The sequence below is a fragment of the Hippopotamus amphibius genome, chromosome 10 (assembly GCF_030028045.1).
Source record: "Hippopotamus amphibius kiboko isolate mHipAmp2 chromosome 10, mHipAmp2.hap2, whole genome shotgun sequence".
In the NCBI taxonomy this organism is placed as follows: Eukaryota; Metazoa; Chordata; class Mammalia; order Artiodactyla; family Hippopotamidae; genus Hippopotamus; species Hippopotamus amphibius.
In genome coordinates, this window is record NC_080195.1 from 56,543,014 (window position 1) to 56,570,006 (window position 26,993).

A 26,993-nucleotide genomic window follows, 5' to 3' on the forward strand; every position below is an offset into this window, starting at 1 on the left:
TGAAATGTCACTCCAGGAACGTGCTTCAGATGTGTCAGATGCTCCACCCATTAAACCACTGATGTCTCTGCTGCTGACTCCGGGTTCTTTCCTCAGTCTTGTGGCTGGGCAAGTACAGGGCTTGCAGGCCTGTGGGGTGCCGCCCAACAGACTGTAAACTCCATGAGGGCAGGGTTAATATCTGACTTCCTCAAGACTGTACTCACAGTTCTATATGAAACTGATAAACAGTATATAATAAAAAGAGACTGTATTATTTTACCAGTGCTACACCATTTTATTGAGTATAGCTTTGTGTTTTAATATCTGATTGGATACATCATCACATTTATTCTATTTTTAAAATGCAGTTTTGTTAACCCCAAACTGGGTTCGCCTCCTGGTGAGTCTCAAACCAAAAGACACAACCAAGCCAAAGATCAGGAGAAGGATTTATTACTTGCAGCAAGGCAAACATCAGGAATCCTTCCCAAAGCTGTGTCTCCCCAACAGTAAAACTGGGGAATTTTAAGAGTATATGCATATACATGAAGGGGCTTGGGGAGTATATGCATATTCATGATAGGAAACAGAATTGGGGCAAAAGTTGAAGGAATCCAAGATTTAGTTGATTGAAGTCATGAGGGTCAAAAAAGGTCATCATCAATCCTTAGGTTCTAGTTGATCGGGTGGTTGAGTGCTTCAGCAGGGTTTGAATTCTGCAAAATTACTCAAGAAAATATTTCAGGCTCATTTTTACCGTGGAAATAGAACTGGGAGTCTTTACAACTGATTTATTATCTTTGCTATTGTTACTTCTCTTGCCTGATGATAGTCCTTTGTTCCTGCATTCTTTTGTTACCTTAAGATTATTAATTACTGAGACTTGTTCAAGGGCAAGCACTATGGCCAGGCTTAGGTCACAAAATGGCTTAGGCCTCTAATGTCAAGAAGGCCATGCCTGGTTTTCTTTTTTTGGGGAACCCCTATCCCATTTGCGTACAGTTTGAATACTTTTGCCCATTTATTTGAACAGATAAGGCATTTTCTCCAGTTCAATGAGAAATATTATGAATATATTTGGAAAGATTTTGAGACTATAAATAAATGTGGACAGAAAAGACAACTTTATAATATTTGGCCCTCTGATCCAGAAGCATGGCATATTTCTCCATTATTCAAGTCTTGTTTTGATTGCTGTGTTTATTTAGAAAAATTGTTTTCTTCATATAGATCCTGCATATTTTTCTAGAAATGTTTCTAGAAAATTTTCCTGCATAATTTCTAGAAATTTCATAATTTTGTTGCTATTAAGAATGAGATCTTTCTCCCCTTGTATTTTATAATAAACTATTTTAGAGACTTTATATTTTAAGTCTCTAAAACTTTATATTTAAAGAATTTTATTGCAAAGATAACAGAGTTCCCTTTTATCCCACAACCAGTTTCTTTTATTATTAACATCTTACATTAGTGAGGTACATTCGTCACAATTATTGAACTAATATGTTGTCATTAACTAAAGCCCATACTTTATTCAGATTTCCTTCATTTTTACTTACTGTTTGTTTTTCTGCTCCAGGATACCACATTATATTCAGTACTGGTTATGATGGCTTCTCAAACTTTCCTTGGCTTTGATGACTTTGACAGTTTTGAGAATTATTGGTCAGGTATTTCGTAGAATGTCCCTCCAGTAGGATTTATTAGATGTTTTTCTCATCATTAGGTTGGGGTAATGTGTTTTGGAGAGGAATACCACAGAGCAAAAGTGGCATTCTCATCACGTCTTATCAAGGATACATACTGCCAATATGACTTATTACTACTGATGTTAACCTTGGTCATCCGGCTAGAGGCCATGTTAGTCAGGCTTCTCCATTATCAAGTTACTTTTTTCAGTCTCCGTTTCCATATTCTATTTTTTGGAAGAATCTCCACCTATATAACGAACTGAGAATTTTTTATACAAGTGAGGACTGACTTCAGCATTTCTATACTATTTTAAATTATAAAGAGTAGACAGCTACCAAAATATTTACCAGATACAAAATAATCAATGAGAAATTAGAGTACTCCATAAACAATGTCCAAGAAAATCTAATGTTTTCAACCTCATTTTACAAAAAGATACTTTGTTATGGCTTAGCAGTAATTCTATAATTAATTTCTGGAGCTACTGAAATTGTGGCCCCAACATTTTATGATTTTATAAAATAAGAACAGAAATTCAGGGCAAATGCCAGGTTATAAGTCCTATGCAAAACCACTCTGAATAAAATTTGATTTGTTTAGAAGTACTGATCTTGTATATGGCAAAAAGAGCTATGCAACTCCATAACTACTGTGTTTACTGTGGCAGATTACTTGACTCTTTACCAAATATTTTAGTTACTATCTGTATTAGTTATCTATTGCTGCATAAGAAGTTAATCCCCCAACTCAGTGGCTTAAAACTGCAAGCATTAAGACTCCATTGCAGGGGGTGCGGGTTTGATTCTAGGTTGGGAAACTAAGATCTTGCACGCTGCATAGTGTGGCCAAAAAATTAAACCAAAACAAAACATCAAGCAATTATTATCTCACAGTTTTTGTGGATTAGGAATGTGGACATGGTTTAATTGGGTCCTCTGTTCCAGAGTCTCACACAAGGCTGCAATCCAGGTGTCAGCCCAAGGCTGCAGTCATCTCAAGATTCAGCTGAGAGAGATTTGGCTTCCAAGCTCACTCCTTGGCTGTTGGCAGCATTCAGTTCCTTGTAGGCTACTGGACTCAACAGGAAGACTTCAGTTCTGTTCTGACTGTTGACCAGAAGTCACCTTCAGTTCCTAGCCATGTGAGCTTCTCCAACATGACAGCTTGCTTTCAATGTGAGCAACCCAAGAAGGCAAGAGAAAGAATGAGGAAAGGCCAGTAAGAGCTAATAAGATGGAAGTAACAGTCTTGGAAAACAATTATGGAAGTGCTACTCCATCACTTCTGTTGAATTCTATTAGGAGACAGTCACTAAGTCTAGGCCATACACAACGAGAAGGGATGAAACAACAGTGTGAATATCAGAAGGCAGAGACTGCTGGGAACTACATTAGAAGTTGCCTACAACATTAACCCAGTGATGTTCCTCTATGGGACGATTATCCCCATCTTGTTGAACAAAGAAATGACCATGTGACTTGCTTTGACTCATGAAATCTAGATAGAAATAGCATACTTTATTATGTTTTAAAGCTTTTAAAATCCTGTTATGAAAACTGTTTCTGAAAGGCTGGGACTTCTGGAATGGTGGAGTAAGGAGCTTGGCAAATCCTCTCCCTAAAAAAACCCTTGAAAAAAAATCCGAAAACTGTGAAAATCAACCAAAGGCATACAATTAACCAAGAAACATCTACTCAAGAAAAACTGCTGAACCTTGGGTAAGAACAGTCGGAACTTATGGCATTTTAGCCTTGGACTACTCCAATACCTTCCTCAGGACAGGCAGACCATGAAAATCATCATCTTTACTATGGAAGTAGACTACTTGAGTTGGACAGAGTGGAAAACTCCCACATTCAGGGCGCTGTCGAAAGCAATAGTGAACTTTTGACAAACAGGAAGGATAATATCATAGGTAGCCTTAAGTTGTGAATTACATTTAGGGCAAGCAACAGACTGGCAAACTAGTCAAAAATTTAACGGGGAGAATTAAGAATGAGACAGGTTTCCTTAAAATAAATACAAAAACTATCTCAAAATGAAGTACAGACCTAAATATAAGAACCAAAACCATAAAACTTCTAGAGGGAAACATAATAGAGAACCTCATGACCTCAGGTTAGGCAAAGAGTTCTTTGGTGTGACATCAAAATCATAATTCATAATAGAAAAAAATTTGATAAATTGGATTTTGTAAAAATTTAAAATTTTTTGTGCTTTAAAAGACACTTTAAGAAAATAAAGACAAGCCACAGACTGGGAGAAAATATCTTCCAATTATATATTTGATAAAGATTTTATCCAGAATATATAAAGAGCTCTTGAAATTCAATAAGAAGACAATTAAAAAAAACTGGTGAAGGATTTGAATAGATATTTCACCAAAGATATGGTAAATAAGCAGTTGAAAAGATACTTAACCATGTAAGTCATTTGAACTAGAAAATATAAATTAAAACTGCAATGAACTACCACTCCATATCCACTGAAATGGCTATAATAAAAAAGACAAACTCTAAGAACTGTTGGCAAAGAAATGGAGAAAATGGAACTCTCATACGCTGCTGGTGGGAATATAAAATGGCTAGTCACTTTGTAAAATTTGGCAGTTTCTTAATAAGTTACACATGGATTTATCATACAATCCAGCAAATCTACTCCCATGTATCTAACCAAGACAAATAAAAACACATGTCCACAGAAATGCTGTGTATGGATGTACACAGCAGCTTTAAATGTAATAGTAAAAAACTTGAAGCAACACAAATGTCCATCAACTGGTGAATGGATTAAAAAATGCAATATATCCACACAATGGAAAATAAGTAATAAACGGAAATAAACTACTGATACAAGCTGCAACACAGATGAACCTCAAAAACACGCCAAGTGAAATAAGTCAGACACAGAGGATTACATATTGTATGTTTCCATATACATGGAATGTCCATAAAGGGCAAAGTTTCAGACAGAAAGCAGATTAATTTTTGCCTAGGGCCAGGAATAGGAATGGGAATTCACTGCACATGGGATTGGGAGATGTTCTGGGGATGATGAAAGTGAAATGTTCTAAGATTGGCCTGTGGTGATCAGTTGCACAGCTCTGTAAATTTGCTGAAAGTCACTGAATTGTATACTCAGAATGGGTAGACTTATGGGTATGGAAATTATACCAGAATAAAGATGTTTTAAAAAAGGAAAAAGTCTGTGTATGGGTCGAGTCTTTTTCTCTGTGTCAAGATGACTAGTTAGGATCCAGATAAAGCTGTTTCAATAATCTTGGTCTTAAAGACACATGTGGAGCAGAACTGCAGGCAAGCCATAATGGATGTGAACCAGAAAACAACCTTTGTTGTTGTGAGCCACCGAGATTTAGACATCTTTATCACAGCATAGCAGAGCCTATCCTGACTGACACATTTATCTAAGAAATAAAATGTATTATGACATATTTATGATGAATTCTTTAATGAAGAACTTCCACTTAAGGAGTAAAATTACTACTAAATGTGTTTTCTGTAGTTTCTTAACATAACTTTATGGTTTTTTAAATTAAAAATACAAAACTTTAACAATTGAGTGTTTTATGTAACTAAATCATATGACAATTATCTATACATATTTGCATTGCACTTTACTTAGTGATGGGAATATCCTGATGCGCAGGCTCCTACCTCCACAAAGCTTACAGTCAGAAAAAAAAATTTGTTATCTGTGTGTTTGTGTAATCTATTAAAATGGATTATAATTCTATTTTCATATTCAATGTCAGTTCCTTTTTTAAATAAAGGAACTAGATGATCGTCCTTTCAGTCTAAAGTTCTATAACTATCTTTTTTTTTTATAAATTTATTTTATTGGCTGTGTTGGGTCTTCACTGCTGCACATGGGCTTTCTCTAGTTGCGGTGAGCGGGGGCTACTCTTCATTGTAGTGCGTGGGCTTCTCATTGCGGTGGCCTCTCTTATTGCAGAGCACAGGCTCTAGGCACATGGGCTTCAGCAGTTGTGGCACATGGGCTCAACAGTTGTGGCTCACCGGCTCTAGAGCGCAGGCTCAATAGTTGTGGCTCACGGGCTTAGTTGCTCTGCGGCATGTGGGATCTTCCTGGGGCAGAGATTGAACCCATGTCCCCTGCATTGGCAGGCAGATTCTTACCAAATGCGCCACCTAGGAAGTCCTATGACTATCACTTTTGACTTACCAAATAATTTTGAAAGCGCATATTATTTTTTAATTAATTTTTATTGGAGTATAGCTGTTTCACAATGGTGTGTTAGTTTCTGCTGTACAGCAAAGTGAATCAACTACACGTATACACATATCCCCTTTTTTTGGATTTCCTTCTCATTTAGGTCACCACAGAGCACTGAGTAGAGTTCCTTGTGCTATATAATCTATTCTCATTAGTTATCTATTTTCTACATAGTAGTGTATATATGTCAATCCCATTCTCCCAATTCATCCCACCGCCCCATCCCCTCCGGTATCCATATGTCCGTTCTCTATGTCTGTGTCTCTATTTCTGCTTTAGAAATAAGTTCATCTGTATATTTTTTCTAGATTCCACATATAAGCGATACTATATATTTGTTTTTCTTTCTGACTTATAAAGTGCATTATTTTAATTTGTAGTCATTTCTAATTTCTACCAGCAGGTGGAACCCTTTAGATTTTGTTTCTCACTTTAACACAACATATATGCCTTTGTGATTTCTTTCATTTTTAAGAATTTTTTATTTAACCTTTATTTATAAACATAAGTTAATGACAGTAGGCAAGAACGATCATTCTACATTCCCCAAGAAAGTCTCTACATTAATGGAATCCACATCAGCAAATTCAATTACAGTTATAAGTTCAAAGATATTTTGTCATAGAACACTTGTCATGGGGTAAATGCTTAACATAGACTCTGTACTTCCAATGGAGAAAGAAACATGTATGAGCTAAAATTCAAGAGGTTTCTATCCTCTAGACCAGGGATTGGCAAACTTTCTGTAAAGGATAAATATTTTAGGCCTTGTGGGCCTTAAGATCTCTCTTGAAACTGCTCAAGCTTGCTACTGTAGCCCACGAGCAGCTGTAGACAGTGAGCAAGGCTGTGTTCCGATAACATTTTATATACAATAAGTGGGCAGATTTGGCCTTCAGGCCAGCTGTCTTACAGTCGAGCATCACAATCACCTGTAAGGCTTGTTAATGCACAGGCTGTTACACCTAATCTCTAGAGTTCCTGATTAGACAGGTCTCTGGAGGGGCTCAAGAATCTGTATTTCTAACAAGCTTCCTGGTGAGGCTGATGCTGCTAGTCTCAGAAACACACTTTACTCAGAAAACCTACTAAAGGCTATATTTCATCATTTCTGCTCCCTTGTTTTTGTAACATTTGAAAAGAGCTAAAATAGACTTAACATGGGCACTGTAAGATTTCCTAGAGAGATCATCTGGCAGGGAAAAAAGATGGATGGTGGAAAGTAAGACTATATTGTGACTTATCTGGATCAATTATCACCATCTATTATAATGACATGGTATTTTGTATTTGAAGATGATGCTATAGAAAATACATCCTGTAGGATCACGGGCTGAAACTCTGCTGATATCAGTATGAGCAGGTGGGAAAAGAAGCACCCACTATTCAGAGGCAAACACCGCTTTAATCTTGACATTATTCCTGTGTTTGTAATGCATACTTTTACATAAAGTCATATTACACATTTAATTTTGTAGTATGATTTTTTTAGCTTAATGATCAGAATAATTTCCCCTTTGTTAATAAAAACTGTAAACATTTTAATGGATATATAATATTCCATTATACATGTATATAACCGTATTATAGAACCATTCCCACCACATCCGTAATTATTGCATATTTATATTATCCTCAGTCTCTCCCTGTTAGAAGTAACCTTGCAATGAAGTTCTTTGTGCAAAAATATGTCACCATTTCAGATTTCTTTCAAAAACAATATAATTGAAATTTCTGGATATTTTTAAGACGATAGATATTAAAATTATTTTGGTTATAACTTTATCCATATTGTGTAAGAGAACCAGCTATACTATACCCTATTCAGCACTGGGCATTCCAGTCCATTTTTACAATTTATATATAAAACAGAAAGTAGCTGGGATTGGCTCAACTTTCCCTATTATATTAGAAAAGTGTCAGTTTATCTCCTGCCTCCTGCATCAACCCCTTGTCCCACTCACCCTTGTCCCATTTCCCAAACCCTCCATAGTCTCACATGCACAAAAAAATACAAATGCAAAAGACAAGTATGCATCTCTGCGAATGTGCAAAGCAAAAGCCCTACCCAAGGGCAAAAGCACAGCAGAGTGTGACACTCCAAAGAATGGTCAAGGGACAGAGGTCGCCAGCTTGTGGCAGTCTCTCTCCTGCACACAGCACAGCCTGAGTCAAGCCAAAGTTGCTGGGTAGAAGCTAAAAAGGACAGGGAAAAGGTTGACTAAGCTTCTATAGGAAGCCACAGATACACTTTCATGGCTCTGGAAGCCCCTGAAGATTGAGTGGAGAAGAGAGAAGCTTTATAAGCTTCTGCTCTGCTTGGCTTTGAAAAAAGTATTCTACAAGTTTATGGAGAAAACTTGAAAGAATCTTAATGTCAGGAAAAATAAAAACTCAGAAGTATTCTGTGCTGATAGGCAACTGAAGATCAGATGAGAAGGAAGCTGTTACTGAATACGCCAGGAATGATAGATGACAACCTATGCCAAATTCTCCCTCTACTCCCACCCCCAATTACCTGGCATTTTACAAGTTCCATGGATCTTGAACTCAACACTGGGAGAACAGGGGTATAATCCCAAAGTGACTGTTTCCACCACTCAGTAGAATGAGGTCTCAAAGCTGAAATTAAATTCAGTTGAGAAATAAGAGGTGCAAGTTACATTTATGGCAAGCTGGCTGTGTGCACTAAGACTCAAACCCAAACCCCTGTCATTTTCTGATATTCCACTACCAGGTATGGCACCAACCACTATAGCCTCGTCTCTGTATGAAAAGGATATTCAGAACTGATGACAGATAAAATTGAGGTTAAAAACATGTCTACACAGTATGAATGTTTTCCAATAACTGGCTTATTGGTGAAAATAATATTGTACCATGTGTTCAATTGAGTTGATGGTTAAAGGAAGCCCAAATAGTTGATCCACAAGCTCTCTGTAATCATATCCTTGACAGCTTGACCAAATTTATATAGAAAAACAGCAGCAGACCCAAGTGTCTGTATTTATATTTCTTGCTTGAACTTCATGATGAAAAACATAAAACTGTTCTGAGTTATTTTAACATTAAACACATTCGTCCTTGGAATTGGAAAATGCTAATGATTTCCTATGCCCATATGCTGAATAAAATTAAAAAGTAAACAGAGCTAGCATATTTTGGGAATTGCTACTATAGTCATCAAACCAATTAAAAACTCATTTCAAGGTGGTTATTATAGTAGTATTTGTTGTTATTTATATGTCTGAAGAAGAGACACTTAGGTAGTGGTATATTATCCTACAAATATTAACAATATAAAAAGAACCAAGAAATCTTACACATTTCATAAGTGGCAAAGTTGGTTCTTAAAGCCTAAAATTTTCAGAATTAACATCGTAAGGAAGAAGTCCTTTCTGCATTATCATAAGTTTAAAATTTTCAAATGAAATTACATGTACGGTCATAAAAGTACAATACATTAAGAATAATAATGTTTGACTGTCTGACTAATACCTATGAATCTTCATTTATTTGACCAGATTGCCACAGCGTAGCCATAAATTAAAAGGCTTTTAAGGAATTAATAGTACAGTTTGTCCTACACTATAGCATAGTTTACTATTTCTAACATCTTTACCAATTTAGAAAGAGAAAAAATTAAATGCTGTTGTTACAACCTTACCTTTATTATGCTGAATATTATCCTAAAAGATTTTATAGAATAAGACTTTTCCAGAAAGTTCTTTGGTCAGTTAAGATTGTTCCCATAGTTAATAACTGTTCTCATATATATAAGAATTTTACCTTTTTAACCACAGGAGAGACATGTAGAGACAGAAAATGGTATAAACTGTTCTTTATACCTTTAAGTGTTATACACTTCTTTAGGTTTGAGCCATACCTTGTGCTTTGGAAAATCTCACTCTACATTTTAAGAAGCTTTACACATACTCCCCTCTTTTCCCTAAAAACATGTTAACCCACAGAGTACCAAAAGAAAGTATTATTTAAATAAGATCAAGGTAAAATGATTAAATAGCATGTGGGAGACAAATTGTAATATTGGCTATCATACTTACAAATGCCACAAGCATATTAATGGTGGTCACTCTTGCCCTGAGCCATAAGAAGCGATGCATATGAAAAGCTTCTCTGTAGTTTCAACCTTCTCCAGGATACTCTAACAGGAACACTGACATTCCCACCCCTTAAAGCCAAGATCCTTCCCCTCAAGTCTTGCTCTTAGATCCTGGGTTTTGGCCCAAGTCATACCTGAAACTCCATGTGCACTTCCTGATCCTCTCGAATATCTATGTTGTCCTTCATTTTCTTCAGCTCCCCATGAGCTGTTGCTTACACTATGGAGAAGTATGAGAAAGTCTCAGCTACCAATAGATTTGCCCTTCCAACAGATGCCTGGAACGCCTTCCCTTGCCTGGTTTAAAATCATTACACTGAATTTATCAGCCACACTCAGAACCTAGAGAACCAAGGATTGAGATTTTTGCATATGTAGTTACACAAGGAAATACATTCTTCCTTATTGGAGTTTCTTGTTTGATCTTTTGACTGGTTTGTGGTCTCTTTGTCTTGGAGTTTAAGGGAAATACCTCTTTGCCGGAGGGAAGTCTGTGGCACTTTGAGTGCCTGTCATGCCCACAACCCCATTCTGGTTAAAGCTACCAAATCTACAGACATATTTTGAAGAAATCTGCCTATGTCAGCTTTCACTATGTGAAAAAGAACCTCTAAATCTCAGTGGCATTTACTTAGCTCATTCATCAGTGATTTGACTAGAAGTTTGCTATCTAGAATGCGCTGATGGGAGTAACCTTGCTGGGGCTCTGCATGTCTCTCCTTTTCCTGGGTCCAGCAGGCTGGCTAGGCCTGTTCTTCCTGTGGCAATTGCAGAAGTGCACAAAGATTTAAAAAAAAAAAATGCAAGTCCTCTTGACCTAGGCTGAGTGCTGGTATACTTCCACTTCTGCCTCAATCCATTGGCTAAAATAATTCACACGGAGTTGTAAGAAACCATACTTCCCAACTCTTTCTCTTTGTTAGAGATTTTCTCCTTTATTCTCCCCTTCGTTCATGTGAAGATGGCAATATAGTCAGCATATGCTTATCCCTACTTTGAGATCACATCTCTGCATAAAGACCCACTCAATTAGTAGCAGAAAAAAAAAAACCAAACAAACCTGCTCCTGGCTTCACCTCCACAGCTAGAAAATTAGCCCTTAATCTGACTAATTAAATGTTATAACTGTTTTTGGGTTCACAGTCAAATTTTTTTAAGTTATATTAAAAATTTGTTCCAGTTACTATGAGTTTTATAGCTATTCTTCAGGTGGCACAACACTTTTATATTAGAATCCCTCCCTCCCTAGTTTCCACAACTAGATTCTTGCTCACCATTCAGGACATAGTTCAAATCCCTCTTTGCCATGAAGTTTCACTAGGCTAAGAATTCCATATTAAGTACTACCTTCTTTGATTTCCCAGAGCATTTATTATCAATATGCTTATTGCTGTTTTCATGTTGGTTATGGTACCCCTGGCCACATACTCACAAAGCCTGGTGGAAGAGATACCCCAAAGGAGCAGTGTCCTTCATCACAGACCAGTCTTCCTCTCCTCGACACCAACAAACAGGTTTATCTACCCATCAGCCAAGAAAAGCTCAACAAAATTAGCTAGGTCAAACAGATTCTCTCTCAGGAATTTGAACTTGAACTCTAGAAGAAAGTATAGCAGAGAGGAAGACAGAGAAAAAAACACATCCAGCAAGTAGCCACCTCACACTAGGTAGAGCATTTGTGCAGGGGTCCTACCAGCTGCCTTGAATCCAGGAATAATCTCCAGCACTTCACCTTCCTATGCTGCCATGGCATGGACTTTCATCCTCAAGCTCCATGAGATGTCATCTCTCTTTTTATCACATGAATTCTAATGAAAACCCCAGAGAGTTTCTATGACTGGACATGAAAATAACTGACTAAAACACTATCCATTTACTATATGCTCTCTTGTGTCTTTTATTGCAAGTTGCACATTTGTCTTTCTGGTTACTAAGACCATCAGTTCTTTGAAGGTAGAGGTATTATGTATCCTCCCAAAGGAACTAGCACAATATTCGCACACACTGAGATCCTCAGGGAGGACATACTAAATCAGAGTGACGTTCAATCCCAATATTCTTTCTAAAACTAATTTAAAAATTATCCCAAATGTATTTGTTATATGCTATTTTCAATAACAACAGCTGAATTCTTTCTTTCAGATGTGGGGTGTCCTATAAGACTTCTTCCCAAATAGCAGAAGAACAGAACAGCTTATCTAATCTATTATTTTCTCCTGCATTTAATTTACCTCCACTAGAAATGAAGAATTAACCAGCAACCTTCTTAAACCACTACTGTGTATTCACAGCACTAAATGTCTCCTGGCAAAACTTTTCATCTCTCAGTTCTCTGCACAAATAAAAATCATACCTGGAGGTGAAAAAATAACTATGGGGAGGCAGAATGACAAATGAAGGTGGGCCACAAAACATTAGCTATTTATACTGTCAGCTGTTTGAATGTCCCACCACTAGCCACACCCACATTGGGGCATAGAAGCCGGCGAGGTAGGTTACTATCTCTCAACCTTCAGCTCCATACTGCATTCTGACGGCACACTAGAGGCTCATTAAATATAAGTATACAGAATAACTCTACAAGGCTTAAGTTTTTCTCAAGTCTGTGATGTTTTGACATTTCAAACTATTAATCTTTAATAGAAAAGATAAATCAAAGGCAGGGTACCTTGGAGGTATTTTACTTAGCAATATTCTTAAATTACATCTCATAACTTTGATCCTTCCTTGGAAGTCTATACTTGAATTTGAAACTTTTAGAAAATTTTAAAGCTTCAACTTTAAAAGTACCAATAAAGATGCAAGAAAGGCAATACTATATTTTTAAAAATGTATCCAGGATCAAATTACTTGTGCTATATTTGTCTAATTAACAAAAAGAAAAAAGTTGCATATTCTTCCTAATACCAAAGACTACTCTGTGTGTCCTTCCATTAGAATTAAGTCCCTGTATCAGCCACCACTGCATTTCTTTGAAAGCCATGCTAATTCTCACATTTTATGAGAGGATTGAGAGAAACTTTTTCTATCCATTTCTCCTAAAACATTATTTATTTTCTTGCAGCTTTCATTTCCAGAAAAACAAATATTGCTTCCTTCTATGTAAGAAATGCTGCTATAAATCTCAATTTTTTCCTCCCATTGGAAAATATTATCTAATATTTTCATACTCTAAATAAAATTCAGCTGTTAGTGTTCAAGAATTCTAAAATGTAATTTTTCTAGTTTGTGTGTCCATGGCAGTAGACAAGAGTAATTTCCATGTGGAATGCAAAACAGAGCAATTGGAGATGTGATCTAAAAGTATATTATAGTACATAGAGCTATTGTTTGGCCTGCTCCCCAAACTCCCCTCTGCCTTATGGAGACCCACTCATTCTCTACTATTAATCCAGTGGGGCCTAGATAAGCCTGAGGCTTGTGTCAGTCCATGGAACTCTCCCAATGGGAAACATTCCAGGACTTTACAGAAATACGCATTCTGTTCTTCCATGGTTTTGGTTATTACCTTTTTCAGTATCCATCTTACCTGTTACCCATTATATAACAGGCATTTGGTTTGAGTTGGACTGATACAACTCCAGAAGTGGGTCCTGATTAGTACAAGCCAATCAACCGAGTTCCTAAATCTCTTGATCCAGACATTGGTTCCAGAATGGGCAATGACTTTAGTTGGTCCTCACAGAATGAAATTCAGAATTTTTGTTCAATAATTGAGGGAAAAGATTTGTTCTCTTACTCTGATGATGTGGCATCTGTAAGGCCTAGGACCACTATAACTACAGTTAACATACAAAGATGGGCTAAGAGAATCCCAAAGAGTCTGATCAAACCACATCCAAAACTGTACTACATCTGGACTTCTATCTGTTATCTGAGCAAGTATATTTATTACTTAAACCAGTTTGTGCTGAAGATCATGTATGCCTGAAGTTCTCATTACCATCTATGTCATTACATAAAGATAGCCCACCTGAAAATAAAGCCAAAGTGAAGGGAAAAAGCCCGGAAAGAACAGGAAACTGTTTTCTGGTAATAGCAATGAGGTACCATCTTCATACGTAAGCTAATATCGTGCACATTATCATTTAAAATAATTTGAGTTGGGTTTCTTCTACTTACAAATGTAGACTCCTGACTAATTCAGTATGTTTCTGTCTTGCACAATTCAGTGGCTCCAAAACTGGATTATTCCTCATTGAAAGGGCCATTATAAGAACGAGATTTGGAAATAAAACAGAAATAATGCAAACATCATGATCTTTCACAACTAAGCTGACTATAATATAACCATTGGTCAGAAAATCTTACATTACTATTCAGGCAAGATAACCAATTTGCTACTTTAAATTTTAAAGGATAGTACTGACTACAATTCACAAAAAAAGTTCAAAAATGGTTTAGATAAATTTCATTACCCTCTCAATACCTGGTTAGGTACCCATTCTACATGCCCCCATTGGATGATGATTATCTATTTTATACTCCATTTTCCAAAGGAGGCTTAAGGCTTCCCCTCTTTCCAACACCATCATGAATAAAGAAAGATTATGTGGATCAAGGCCAAGAGCACCGGTGGGCTTCAGTGCTAAGGGCTAAAACTTCCAATATGACACAAGAGGTTTGACATCCCCATGGCTTCATTCTTTCCTCTGCAGTTATTGTTTTGGAAATCTCTCTTTGGGTGTTGTTTTTATCCTTTTCTAGACTCTTCTCTTCTCCCATACACCTATTATTGTCAGAGAGATTTTGGCCCCTTCTTTCTAAGAGTTTTTTCACCCAAATCACCCTTAGGCTCTGACAAATGGGCAGAACATTGGCGGAATCAGACAAGCAGGCTAAGTTTGATGGTTAACATAGAGACTGAAAGACAGGATAGTTGTATTAGATATTTCAACCAGTCTATTAAAATAAGAAATATCTCAAGAATCAATTCTATCCCACAATAAAGGATACCTCAACTGTAACACAGAAGTCAATCATAGCAAACTATTTGACACTCCCTGAATTCACTATGCTTTTAACCTTGCTAAGACTCAACTCTTCATCTGTATTACTGAAGATAATAATTGCACTTAAGTCAAAAAACTATTAGAAAAATCAACTGTATATACAGTTCTTAGGCTTACACTAAGTATTTAATAAATGGTAGGTATTAAAACATGCCTACACCATGGCCCTTATTAGACGGTAATAGAATGATCATGTTTCTTTTAGTAGACTGTGTGATTAGTGAGAATAGGGACCATGACTAATTTGTATTTGTATGCGCAATATTTAGCAAAATTAGAAAGTTCTCAATAAACATATGTTCAATACATAAATAATTGAATGTTTAGAGTTCAAACTTCTACTAGCCTTGAGAGAGAATGAGAAAAAGACTTTTCCTACAATATTTAAGCCTTATACAAATCACACTTAAATAATCGTATATAAATGCAAAGAAAAATGCATAATGCAATAATTTTCAAGATTTGTGCTTTGCATTCCTACCAAATCAAATTTTATATTATCTCTGAATTTGAAGTGCAGGTAATATGGACAAGGAAAGCAAACACTGATCCAGTATGTACAAATTAAAGTAAATCAAGGTGTTCAAAATGAGGAAATAGATCTAAATGGCTTTCCTTCCCTTTCCCTTGGTCTTCTGCTCCTCTAGGAAGGAACTCAAATTTACTTCAGACATATGTACCACTTCTCTTACACTGCTGATATGGCAAGCACTAAAATGCCTGAGGAGTGAAAGGAAATAGGAGAGCTAGCAAGGGTTGTGATTATATGCTCCTGGACCTTTTATTTATAAGGAACCACTTCTTTGATTGTCCTCCAAATCCAAATCATCCCAGTTTCCTGAAAATATAACCACCTACTGCAAGTGTTTAGTTCTTATATGCTTTCAACAGTACTAGCCTTTCAGTCAAACCCTTGAACATTTTTAAAGCTCTTGGTTTCAAAATCAGCCTCCTGCCCCACAGTGAGCTTATCAGTACTGGCCATGATAGATGTGTATGAATCCAAAGAAAAATTTTCATTCAAAATGACAGTACTACAGTCTCAAAATTTTGAATATTATTTGCAAAGTGTATAGCCTATGAAGGCTTGAAGGAAATGATAAAACTAGAAGGCAAGGAAAACATTTTCGTGATGACTTGTTAAAAAAACTGGGGGAAAAAACCCTTACATTTTTGGGGGCTTTACGATCTCTAAATGGGCCAAGAAAATCAAGTTAAACATGTATATTCTTGAACAACCAGATTTACTGTATATCTTTAAAAGGCACTGAAAATAGGAATTTTTTTTTTCAAAATACCAGTTCACTCTTCAAACTTAAAAGTTTATTGTCATTTCTCCCTTTGGCTTCTGTACTTTCCAATGATTTTTATGAAGATAGTTGCTTAAATCTGAATCTCAGAAAGGCATCCTGTTTTGAAACTTAAAATGTCCTTGGCATTTAGAATAACATTCATTTAGGTGCATTTCATAAAACTGGAAACATTAAAATTCTAACTAAGATGTTGAAGAAACACTGGAGTTACTAAAAGAAGTTTTAAACAAATTTTCTCCTGAGATTTAATACAGGGCATATTAATTTTCTGCACAAATAGTTTAGGGATGCACAATTTGAAAAAAAGAAACCAATCTCTCAAATTTCTTTTATATTTTCTCTAGCAGGTGATGATGTTTAAGTATTTCTTTACCTAGAGGTATGATCCACTTTTGGAAGGATTCACAAAGCTAGAGACCTCTGTCATAATATAAAAATCATATTCTTCAAGAAAAAACAGGTCACCAAAGGTCTTTTTGTTTCTCTCTGCCAATTACAAATAGACAAAAAATAAAATAACTCTTATTATAATGAGAACAGGCTTACTGGATCTGTGGAAGGAGACAAAGAAGAAACTTTGGTGGAGTTCAGTCTTTCTTCTGACTCTAGCTTCCTGGCTTTGATTCTTGATTAGATGTCATTGCATTTTCCACTGGCCTGTAAGAGATATGTAATTAATCTTTGATAAACTGAGCTAGTTCCAAACCAATGCCTGCTGCATAATTTCAAAAGATCTTAAAAGAACAGATTTTAAACCTATTCTCTAAAAAACAATTAGCAGTGCAGAAATCCTACTTGCCACCTCTACCTAATCCACCCTAACCCTCTGAAGGTCTACACATTAGGAAATAGTCCAAAAATTCTTGAGCTATAGAAATTCAGCAGTTTAATCCTTGAGTTATGGAATTCTATAAAAGAAAGATCCACTCAAGGATTGTTGTTAAGACCTAGGGTATAAAAAAAAAAAAAAAAAAAAGACCTAGGGTATTATGTTTAGAATATTAAATTCAATTTTAAAAATTAGAAACCTACATTCTTTGGGCTTGCTTGAGAGTATAATGATGAAAACGGCAATAAACCTTCTGTGGTAAGATGAATAATTGTCCCCTCTGGCCCCAGAGGTGTTCATATTTTAAACCTCAGAACCTGTGAATGTGTTACACAGCAAAAGAGATTCTGCAGATGTGATTAAGGCTCTTGAGTTGGAGAGATTATTTTGGATTATTCAGGTAGCCCAATGTAATCACAAAGATCCTCATAAGAGGGAGGCAAGGGATGAAAGTTAGAAAAAGATGTTCGAAGTAGAGAGAGAGCAATTAGAAAATGCTACGCTACTGGCTTTGGAGATGGAGGATGGGGCCACAAGCTAAGGAATGCAGTGGCTTCCAGAAACTAGAAAAGGCCCTGTAACACCTTGATTTTAGCCCACTGATATTGATTTTGGACTTCTGATGTCCAAACTTGTAAGATAACAAATTTGTGTTGTTTTAAGCCACCAAATTTGTGATAATTTGTTCCAACACAATAGGAAATGAATACCTCTTCTCTTGTAGCTTTCCAATGTAAACCACATCTTTGGACATTCTTTATCACTAAAAGTGGTTCTCATGTCAACACCGAGGCATTCAGTGAACAACAGAGCCCCCAAAAGAGAGAACCTTGTTGGGTAAATTACATTTAAACAACTGCTCTTTGGTATCATCATAAATTTTTCCTTAGCCAAAATGTGATTTAATCAGTGACAGAAACTGGAGCAGACCTTAGGACGAGTGAATTAATTCCATTCTCACCTGAGGATGAGGACACAAAGACTGCAGGAAAGGGCTTGTTCTGGTTCAGCATATGGTTGAAGCAAGAAATCCTTCTGTTGCCACCACCTTTCCAAGAGAAAACTCTCTCTCTGACCCCAACCCCTCTCTCTGAAAGATCCCTACAATAAAAACACTATAAGATTTGAATCTCAGGCTTGTGATACTAACACAGGGAAAGGGGTTTCCACACTATAGAAATCAGGGTGGGACCAGCTGTAGTGACACATGTAAACACTTTTTACCATAAACAGAGACCTATCAATTTTCAAAGAAACACTGTATGGAAACAACAGCATCAACAGAAACCCTCCCTAGTGAATAAATCACATATTCTGGTCATGATACAATGAGTAAAAATGATCCCTTGGACTTAGTAAGCAACTCTGAAAATCTCAGACTTATCATTAGGACATTCTGAGTTTAGATGAAAGTCATACTTGCTCTGACAATGGTTAGAAACATCTGAGTATTAAAAGACTTGTGACCTGGTTTTATATGGTCAGCTTGGTGAAGGGATTTATATTAATTCACAGGAATTCTAGTTATAATGGAGTGTTCATATTAGATTAATTCTCTGTCAGAAACAACTATAAAACTCAAACAAAATATAAATATATAAAACATTTGTTTGAAGACAACTGATACAGACAGGGATTAAGGGGATATGATTTCTGAGAGAAGGGAAGCACAAGAAAAGTTCTTAAGTCAACCTGGCCCTTTCCCTGAGGCATTTCTACATTTACAAAGTGAGGGAACAGTCTGAGTAAAGCTATAGTCCCACTGGGAAGGGGCAAGAGAGGATACGGTTTGACTCTGCCAAAGTGACTGAAGCTTGAGTGACAAAATTTCAGTGGAAGGAGTGACAGAGAAGTCACTCTAAAACTCTATATTTGATTTCCCCTTGAGGAATTTGTGAACTTTTAAGCTGGATATGGAACAGAGTAACAAAACAGTAACTATGACCCTATGATTGAGCAGAAATTCTTTGCTTGGGAGACAGAGGATGGCGTTCAGAGATTGCTAAAGTAAAGGAGAACCTGTAACGCTCAGGCCTTTATTTGAGACCCCAGAAAGGCTATGTCTATGGAAATAAATCTGCCTGAAACAGACCTGCCTGAATAAACACTAACACCAACCTTCATGGGAATCAAGGTGATCTGCCTGCACTCTGCCTCCCAGAAGAAGATTAATTTTCATAATTTTCATCACAATTTCCAGCATTCAGTAAAAAATTATGAGTCATGATAAAAAACAGGAATGAATGATTCAAACGAAAGGAAAACAACAATAAAAACAGGCTCACGGGTGTGGGAGTTTTAGTCAAGTATATTACAATAAATATGTTTAATGTGTTTAGAATAAGAAAAGATGGAAAATTTCAGCCTAGACGCAACTTCATCAAAAGGAATCAAACAGATATTCTACAACCGAAAAATACAATATCTGAAATTAGAACATTCATTTCTGCCTCCAGACAGGATGGAAAACATAGTAACAGGCCATAACTCCCACTCGAATTAGGAAAAAAATCAGATAAATCACAAAAACTATATTTTTAAAAACATCAGAGACTTGTGGATGCAAAGAGGAATTGATGAATTAAAGTACTAGAGAAAAAAAATACTAAAGAGAGGAGCTTCTCCTGAGTAAGCTGAATTTTCCAACTACTTTTTCCTGAGGAGTATCTATTGAGTCTGTGCATGTACTAAGAAGGCTTACCATAGAGTGACGCTGATAGCATAAAGGGGAAACAAGTGAACTTATGACATTTGTGTGATCTGGAGTGAAGCCCCAAACACAGAGCTGGGAAGACCAATAGAAGGGCCACTCAGCAGAACTAGCCCAAATTGCTAATTCACACAATCAGGAGCAAATAAATGGGTGGTTGTTTTAGGTCACTAAGTTTTGGAATAGTTTATTACACAGTAATAGATAAGGTAAAATTATAAAATTCCCCTTATGTAGGAAGATGATTCAGATGTATGTAGCTAAAAAATTTAAAAACTAAACAACCTGCAAACACAATTATATAAACAAATAAATGCATGAACAAATAAAATAATCTATTCACTAAGAAATAAATATGGTGCTGTGATAGATACTAATTATGGACTCTAGAAAGATTAGTGATAAAAATAAATAAATTAAAAAAACCTTGAAAATCCAGAATAAATATTTTTCTAGGAAAATTTAAATTATCAAAATGACTAAGGAAGAGGTAGAAAGGTACAGTAACCAAAAACTAAAGAATTGAGAAAATAAAGATCCTTTTCTAAAAAAGGAAAAAAAAAACCAGGTGTGGTAAAAGACAAAGTTTTCCCAACTAATTCTAAGAGGGTAGTCTAATAAAAATTTCAAAATTGGATGAAGGTTCAACAAGGTCCATGCCGCTTGAGAACATCAATGTCTAAAGTGTGCAAATTCCAAAATAAAAATAATAGTAAATTAAACACATTTATTAAATAGTAATAAAATTAAAAAATTATTTAGGTAAATCTATCATTATAATTCAATACATTAACAGAATAAAAATAATTGTGATTATTTTATACATTTAGAAAAGGTATTTGAAAAATTCAATACTCATTCATGATTTTTAAAACACAACGTTTTGGAAATTATGATAATACAGCAACTTCTTTAACAGAACTTCCAGCAAGAAACAAAAATTAAAGGTGCAACATCAAAAATGCAGGAATAAGACAAAGATGCACACTACTATAACTACTAGTCAACATTTGCTGTCAGTCTGACCAACAAAATAAGAAAAACAATATAGTATAAACACTGAAAAGAGACAAAAAACTATCACTGTTAGATGCTGTGAATTTGCAGAGTCAACTGATAAATGATAAGCAATAAAAGAGTTCACCAAGATGTTCTGGATACAAAGTCAATATGTAAACACATAAAATTAACTGAATCTCTAGTTTACATAGTATATGTAAAAATCAGTTTCAGGTCCTATAGGGACTAGATTGTGTGTTCAACCTGCTAACAGGAGGTGGACATTAAAATTGGTAGTTCTATCTGAATTACATGACTGGATTTTGGGAGGAACAGTCCCCAAAAGAGCACAGCATACACACACAAAAATATAAATGTTCAGCATAAGGCTCAGAGACCTCCTTGAGTCCCAGATCCAGTTGTGCCTGGGACCAATGACAGTCCTATCATTCCAGTACCACAAGCCAATGATTTTCTTTTAATTGGTGAAGGTGGTTTGAATTGGGTTTCTGTCGCTTGCAATTTGACATCTTTAAGTCTTAGTTGACGTCCATGGGAATTTTACAGTTTCATTTACATAGATCACACAATGTTTCATTGTTACCATTAAAAATGTTTTATGGCTTTTTCCACGTTGTAAAAAGGGATATTTTTTCCATTATATTTTCTGTTACTGCTTGTGTATAAAACTATTTAACATTACTATGGAATTCTTGCTACATCGTTTGCGATGTTTGTATATGTGTGTGTGGGGGGGTGGGAGTTGGTGGTTGAGGTCTGTGCATGTGTAATGTAAATATAAAGATTGAGGCATTCCTTATAGACAGAAGCATTCTAACCCCAGCTTCTAACATCAAAAGAACTGGTATAAATAACCACCATCTTAAATAGGAGCAGTAACATCCAAGGCCTTACCTGATCACTAATACTGAATTAGAATATTATACGCTGCTTACCTAATGCCTTATCATTATAATCCTAACAGCTCTCAAGCCCATATGCTCAATAACAGCTTTAAAAACTTGCTGAAAAGGATGAATTTTAAGTAGTACTTAGAGGGAGCGGCCACTGCACTTCGAAAAAGTTGTGGAATTAAACTATTTAAACACCCTGTTAAGTTTTACTGAATTTTCTCATGTGAAGCTGATTATTCTGTATGGAATACTTAAACTACGGTCACTATATCACTTTGTAGCTAATATTTATACATACATTTTAAAATATTTTGGCTTCCAGATGGAACAGAAATTTGTACACTTTACTGGTCTTCAAATTTGACAACTGATGCAACAATTTTGTGATTCTGAGACCCTCATAAATTAATTCTTCAAAAGATAGACCTAATGTTATTTATCAGGTCAAGGCCTTGTACTTTTTTTTTTTTTCCTCCAGGGCCAATTGATTTTGCTTAGGTTCTGCCAAACACCGCTAATGAAAACCAGGCATTTGTACACTTTCTTGCAATACATTTTAGCAAGAACTCCTCCCCCCATCCGCCCTGGATATATGATCGGGTTCCTCATTTTCCACCGTCCCCAAGATGACCTCTGATCACCCTGGCCTATCTTCAGCAAGAATCCTGCTAGGTTGGTTTAGCCAAAATCCCCCTTACCCCTAATGTTTCCTCTTAGCCACTGTCCATCCACTGACCTGCATCTTTTTCCTTACCTAAAGTTCCCACTTACCCACTCCAAATACAAAACTGAGTCCAATCTCTCTAGACCCCTGCAAAACTCCATTGCAATGATCCTATCTATGCCTATCTCAGTGGTCCTGAATAAAGTCTACCTAACCATCTTTAACAAGTTTCATGAATAATGTTTTTCTTCAAGGTATGCTGTATGTCCCAAGGAAGCCCAGGATAAAATTCAGAGGACTTGAGTCTACTGGAAACTATACTTCAAATATACGCCCCATAAAAAAGAATATTCTTCTTAAATTGCAAATACAGTATACTATTTGTATGCATGGTATTTTTAATAAAGTCCCTTACTTTGTGATAAATTGTTACTGAGTTCCCCAAATACCGCAACTTTTAATTTTGGCAGATTTTTTTTTTTTTGTATAGTGAAAAGGGTTTTTTTTTTCTTCCCATCTTAGCCCTTTTTAGGAATCCTTTTTAGGAATCTTCCCTGAGCTTCCTGCCGGCTGTAAGCCTCATTTTTTTTCCCCTATGCCTGAGTACTGGACCAAGGCTTGGTAAGAATTTGGCTCTAGGGAGTGCTATGTTGAGTGACAAATGGATGAGGATGAAGGTTTTATTGAAGCATCTGAACCGCATTTAATTTTCCGTGTTGCTTTATTTGTTCCTTCTAGCCCTCGGGATATTGAATTTTGTGGGCTCCGGTTGGGTCGCTGGTACTTCAGGCGTTTAGTAATAGGAAACATAATCTGCTTTCCCCGTTAGGATAATATCCTCATTTATATTAAGGGCAGTTTACGCCAAACTGCTTTACGTAGCATTTTTCTAAACCTCCTGAACGAAAACATTTTCCCGTTGAGCACTGGCACGGCTTCAGCGGCCTCCGGTGACCTCCTGCCTTGGCACCCTGCACCCCGCTCCACAGGAACCAAGCGCGCCGCCGCCTCGCCAGTCCCTCGCTGCCGCTTTCCCTCCCACCGCCCGGGACCCGGCTTCCCTCCGGCCGCCTCGGCTGTCTGCGACAGCGACACCCCGTCCTCCCCTTCCGCGGCTCCCCCCGCCAGCTCGCCGCGCCAGACAGCGGGTAACCGCCGCCTCCGCTGGGGCATCCCAGCTCCATAGGCCCAGCGCACTCCAGACACCTGCCTCTCACTGGCCACCGCCGCTGCCCCTCACCCGGCAGCCCCCTCGGCAATTGGCCCCCGGCCGTCCCTCGTCATCCTCGGCCTCGCCTCGAGTCCCGCCTCCGTCGCCGGGTCATTTAAGTTTATCACAAATAAATAAATAAAGGAGGAAATAGAAATGCGTAGAAAGTAAAAGCAGTCAGGAGGGGGCGGGGGCGTGGAGGAAAAAAAGAAAGGCGGGGAGGAGGAGTAGACAACCAAACCTGATCGTGTCTGTGTTGACCAATCACGACTCACTCCAGTCCGGTCTGACGGGCTCTCTCAACCAATAGCCTCCCACCTCTCGGAGCACTGAACAGCCAGATATGACTGACCTCTCCAGAGTGGGCGAAGGTGCGCCAGAGGGGGGGGAAGTGGGAAGACTGGTGGCCAATCGCCTGTTAACAGTTCTCTGAGCGAAGTTTCCGTGCTCCAATGGGTGCCTGAGATAGCGGATTGGGCCTCTTCTAACCCAATCGAAGCCGGTAGAGATGAGGAAAGCGGCAGATGGGGGCGGGGACAGGTGAGGGGAGGAGGAAGAGTGTATTTTGTTTATGGGCGGCAACCTCACGAGGGGCGTCCCATTCTTATTGGCTCACTGAGCCAAGAGTGGCGTGAGAGCAACCCAATAGTAGGGAAAGATAGAGGGTTCGCGGCGTGAGGCGCCCAATGTGGGCCTTCTGCCGAAGAAGTAGGGGCGGGGGGAAGTTTAGGAGTTGAGGAAAGAAGATTAAAGAGCGCGAGGAGGTAACGCCAAAAACTAATTTGTTGTGGGGCGGGAGGGAGGGGTGTGTGCGTGCCTTGGGGGACAGGGCGTCTGCGAGGCGCTTGGAGTGGGGGGCGGCGGGACGGGAAAGGAGGGGCGCGGGGTGGGGTTGGGGGAGCGAGTTAGAGCGGCGAGCCGGCGGGCCGTTGGCCGGCCGAGTGCGCGCCCCCTCCCCCGGGCGCCCCCCCTCGCGCCCCCCTCAGCCGGGCGCCCCTCCTCGCACCCGGCGGCGGCCTCACCCGACCCGGCGCTGAGGGAGGGAGCGCGGAAGGGGCCGGGGTCCCAGGAGCGGGCGGGGCGTCCCGCAGCTGGAAACGTGTCTTCTGCCTTCTTCTCTCTACTCCCCGCGTCTGGAGCTGCTGCTACCCAAGAAGAGGAGCTGAGGGGGACTAGCCGGGGCTCAGGAGCTGCTAGAGGCGCCCGCTTGTCTTCCGCCCCTTCCCTCCTCGCCCTCCCCCGCTTGCCGTGGCTCTGGCGGTCTCTGGAGAGTCTTCAGAGAACCGGGGGGCGGGAGGGGTCCTGGCCCCAGAGCCGCTGGACGCCCCTCCGGACGCCGGAGCTCCCGGCCGCCGCCTGCTTCGCTGCTACGACTGTAGAGAAGGGGACTTGGGAAGGGAAGACACACCTTTCCTTCTTTCTCTCCTCCTTTGGGCCCCTTTGGAAACATTAAAAAAATGTTGATGCTTCTCCGTAGCTGAGAGAAAACGGATGGAAGCTTTTGCAAGTTTAAAAGAAATGCACTGTCTTTTACATTGTTTAATGCGCTCCTGTCCGTGTGGCTTTCTGGTCTTCTCCCACCACCCGCCCCACGCCCCGCCCCTCCTGAAGCTGTTATCCTTTTTAAGGATGCTGAAGAGGCAGGAGGCAGGGATTTTCTAAAAGTTCTATTGATAAACACACTTGCAGAAACATATGCTAGGCACACACACAAACTATAAACATTGGCGAGAAACACAATATGGCGTACAGCTACGCTACCTAGCGCGGTAATCCGCTGATCTCTGAACACAGCCCGATTGAATGGGGTCAGCTGCAGGTTGACAGTTCTCCAATAAAAATCTGAAAGAAACGAAGTAATATGGAAGCAGCCAGTGGGTTAAGTACTGTCCTCAGAACCAGCAGTGGCCTAAGCTAAATGAAATTAATCTAGACGTGAGAAAATCATCTTAACTGCTTCTTTCCATTAAAAATACCAAAACGTTGCTCAGGTGGAGTTTTGTCACCGCGTGGTCATCTGTAAATTTCAGCTAAGAAAATTAACAGAGACCACTCATTCCCCCAGTGTTTTCAAGCAAACTCTGTTCTAGTTACTGTTCTTAACTTGTTGCTATTAAAAGTTTTAAAACATGAATTATAAGGACCATTTTGTAAATAAATTCTCTAGCTTTACACATTAAATACTCAGTCATCATCAACAAATTCATAAGTGGTTGACTTTACCTCTTGCTCCTAATCCCACGTACCCTTTGCTATCACTTGGAAATAGTTAAAATACACCCTTCCACCCCACCACACCAAGTATAAATTTGACCAGTTCAATTTTGACTACATTCTGCATTTCTATATTTCTAGGAAAAGAACAAGAACAATTTACATTTTTTTAAAAAAAATGCCCTTGTTTGCTCTTTGTCATTCTTAATGAGAATGTATCAAAGTTGATGCACATATAGTGTGTGGTAATACCATTCACTGTGCCCTCTTGGAAGTAGTCTTCTCTCAGGAGAAATTTTGGAATTGTCCTTGAAGAATTGCTTATGTTACTCATTGTTTAGGGCTCAAGGTTTAATTCTTAAGGTTGAGGGTGTGAGTTCCATTGAGTTTAATTTTGGAGGGCTTTAGGCTTGAGAATCAACCTCGTGCTGCAACAGGTTAGGAAAAGAACAAAAAGTGAGTTTTCTAGAAATATAATTTTCTGCTCAGTGAGTCCAGCAGTTGGGTATTTTTGGTTTTGTGATTTCAGATCTCACAGACCAGTGGAATAAAGGCCTTTTGCATGTGAAGATCAGGTGACAAGTTAACTGGCTACCAGCCTCCAAAGCAATACGCCCTTTCATGGTGAGGTCCCAATTTTAACAGACTAAAGAAAAAAGTTTGACTAAAAATTGTCAAATCTTATCCATTTTTAGGAAGAACTCTTTATGCTTACCTGTTTAGTTCATTTAAGATGCCAGTATTTTAAAATTACTACTATACCAAGAAAATACAGGTATAGTTAATGTGTACACTAGATATTAGCAACTAGCTATTGAAAGACAATATGAGTTTAAATGGAATACTAGAGGAAAAAACAACTTACGTGTGAGGGTTATAATTTTGGTGTGTGTGTGGGGGGGGGGGAGGAGGGGTATTGTTCAGAACTACTAGTTGATGGGATGCCAGTGTCCTAAGTGCTTAGGTCAGAAAGTTTTTGAGACCCATAAATATCAACTGTTCTTGCTGTGAAATTAATACAACTTTGACTACTTGATATAGGACTAAAATCCAAGGAAAAAGCCATTTAAATTAATT

General features: G+C 38.1%; 1 protein-coding gene and 1 long non-coding RNA gene across 8 annotated transcripts in view; one reads left to right on the plus strand and one right to left on the minus strand.

Annotated features, from left to right (window-relative positions):
* Positions 1–419: 419 nt before the first annotated feature.
* Positions 420–24,078, minus strand: LOC130830644 (uncharacterized). 7 transcript variants are annotated; one of them, XR_009047816.1, is made up of 6 exons: positions 23,944–24,078; positions 16,923–17,033; positions 10,186–10,271; positions 8,447–8,550; positions 1,542–2,841; positions 420–709 (listed from the first exon to the last, which is right to left on the minus strand). It is a non-coding gene; the product is annotated as an uncharacterized LOC130830644 (long non-coding RNA). The 7 variants fall into 7 exon arrangements; XR_009047815.1 differs by lacking the exon at positions 23,944–24,078 and adding an exon at positions 23,733–23,858; XR_009047813.1 differs by lacking the exon at positions 23,944–24,078 and adding an exon at positions 18,167–18,484.
* A 338-nt stretch (positions 24,079–24,416) lies between these two features.
* ZBTB20 (zinc finger and BTB domain containing 20) overlaps positions 24,417–26,993 on the plus strand; it is a 769,337-nt gene continuing 766,760 nt past the window's right edge. Inside the window, exon 1 of the mRNA XM_057696835.1 lies at positions 24,417–24,466. The gene's annotated coding sequence lies outside the window, so the exon portion shown is untranslated. The remainder of the gene's footprint in view (positions 24,467–26,993) is intronic.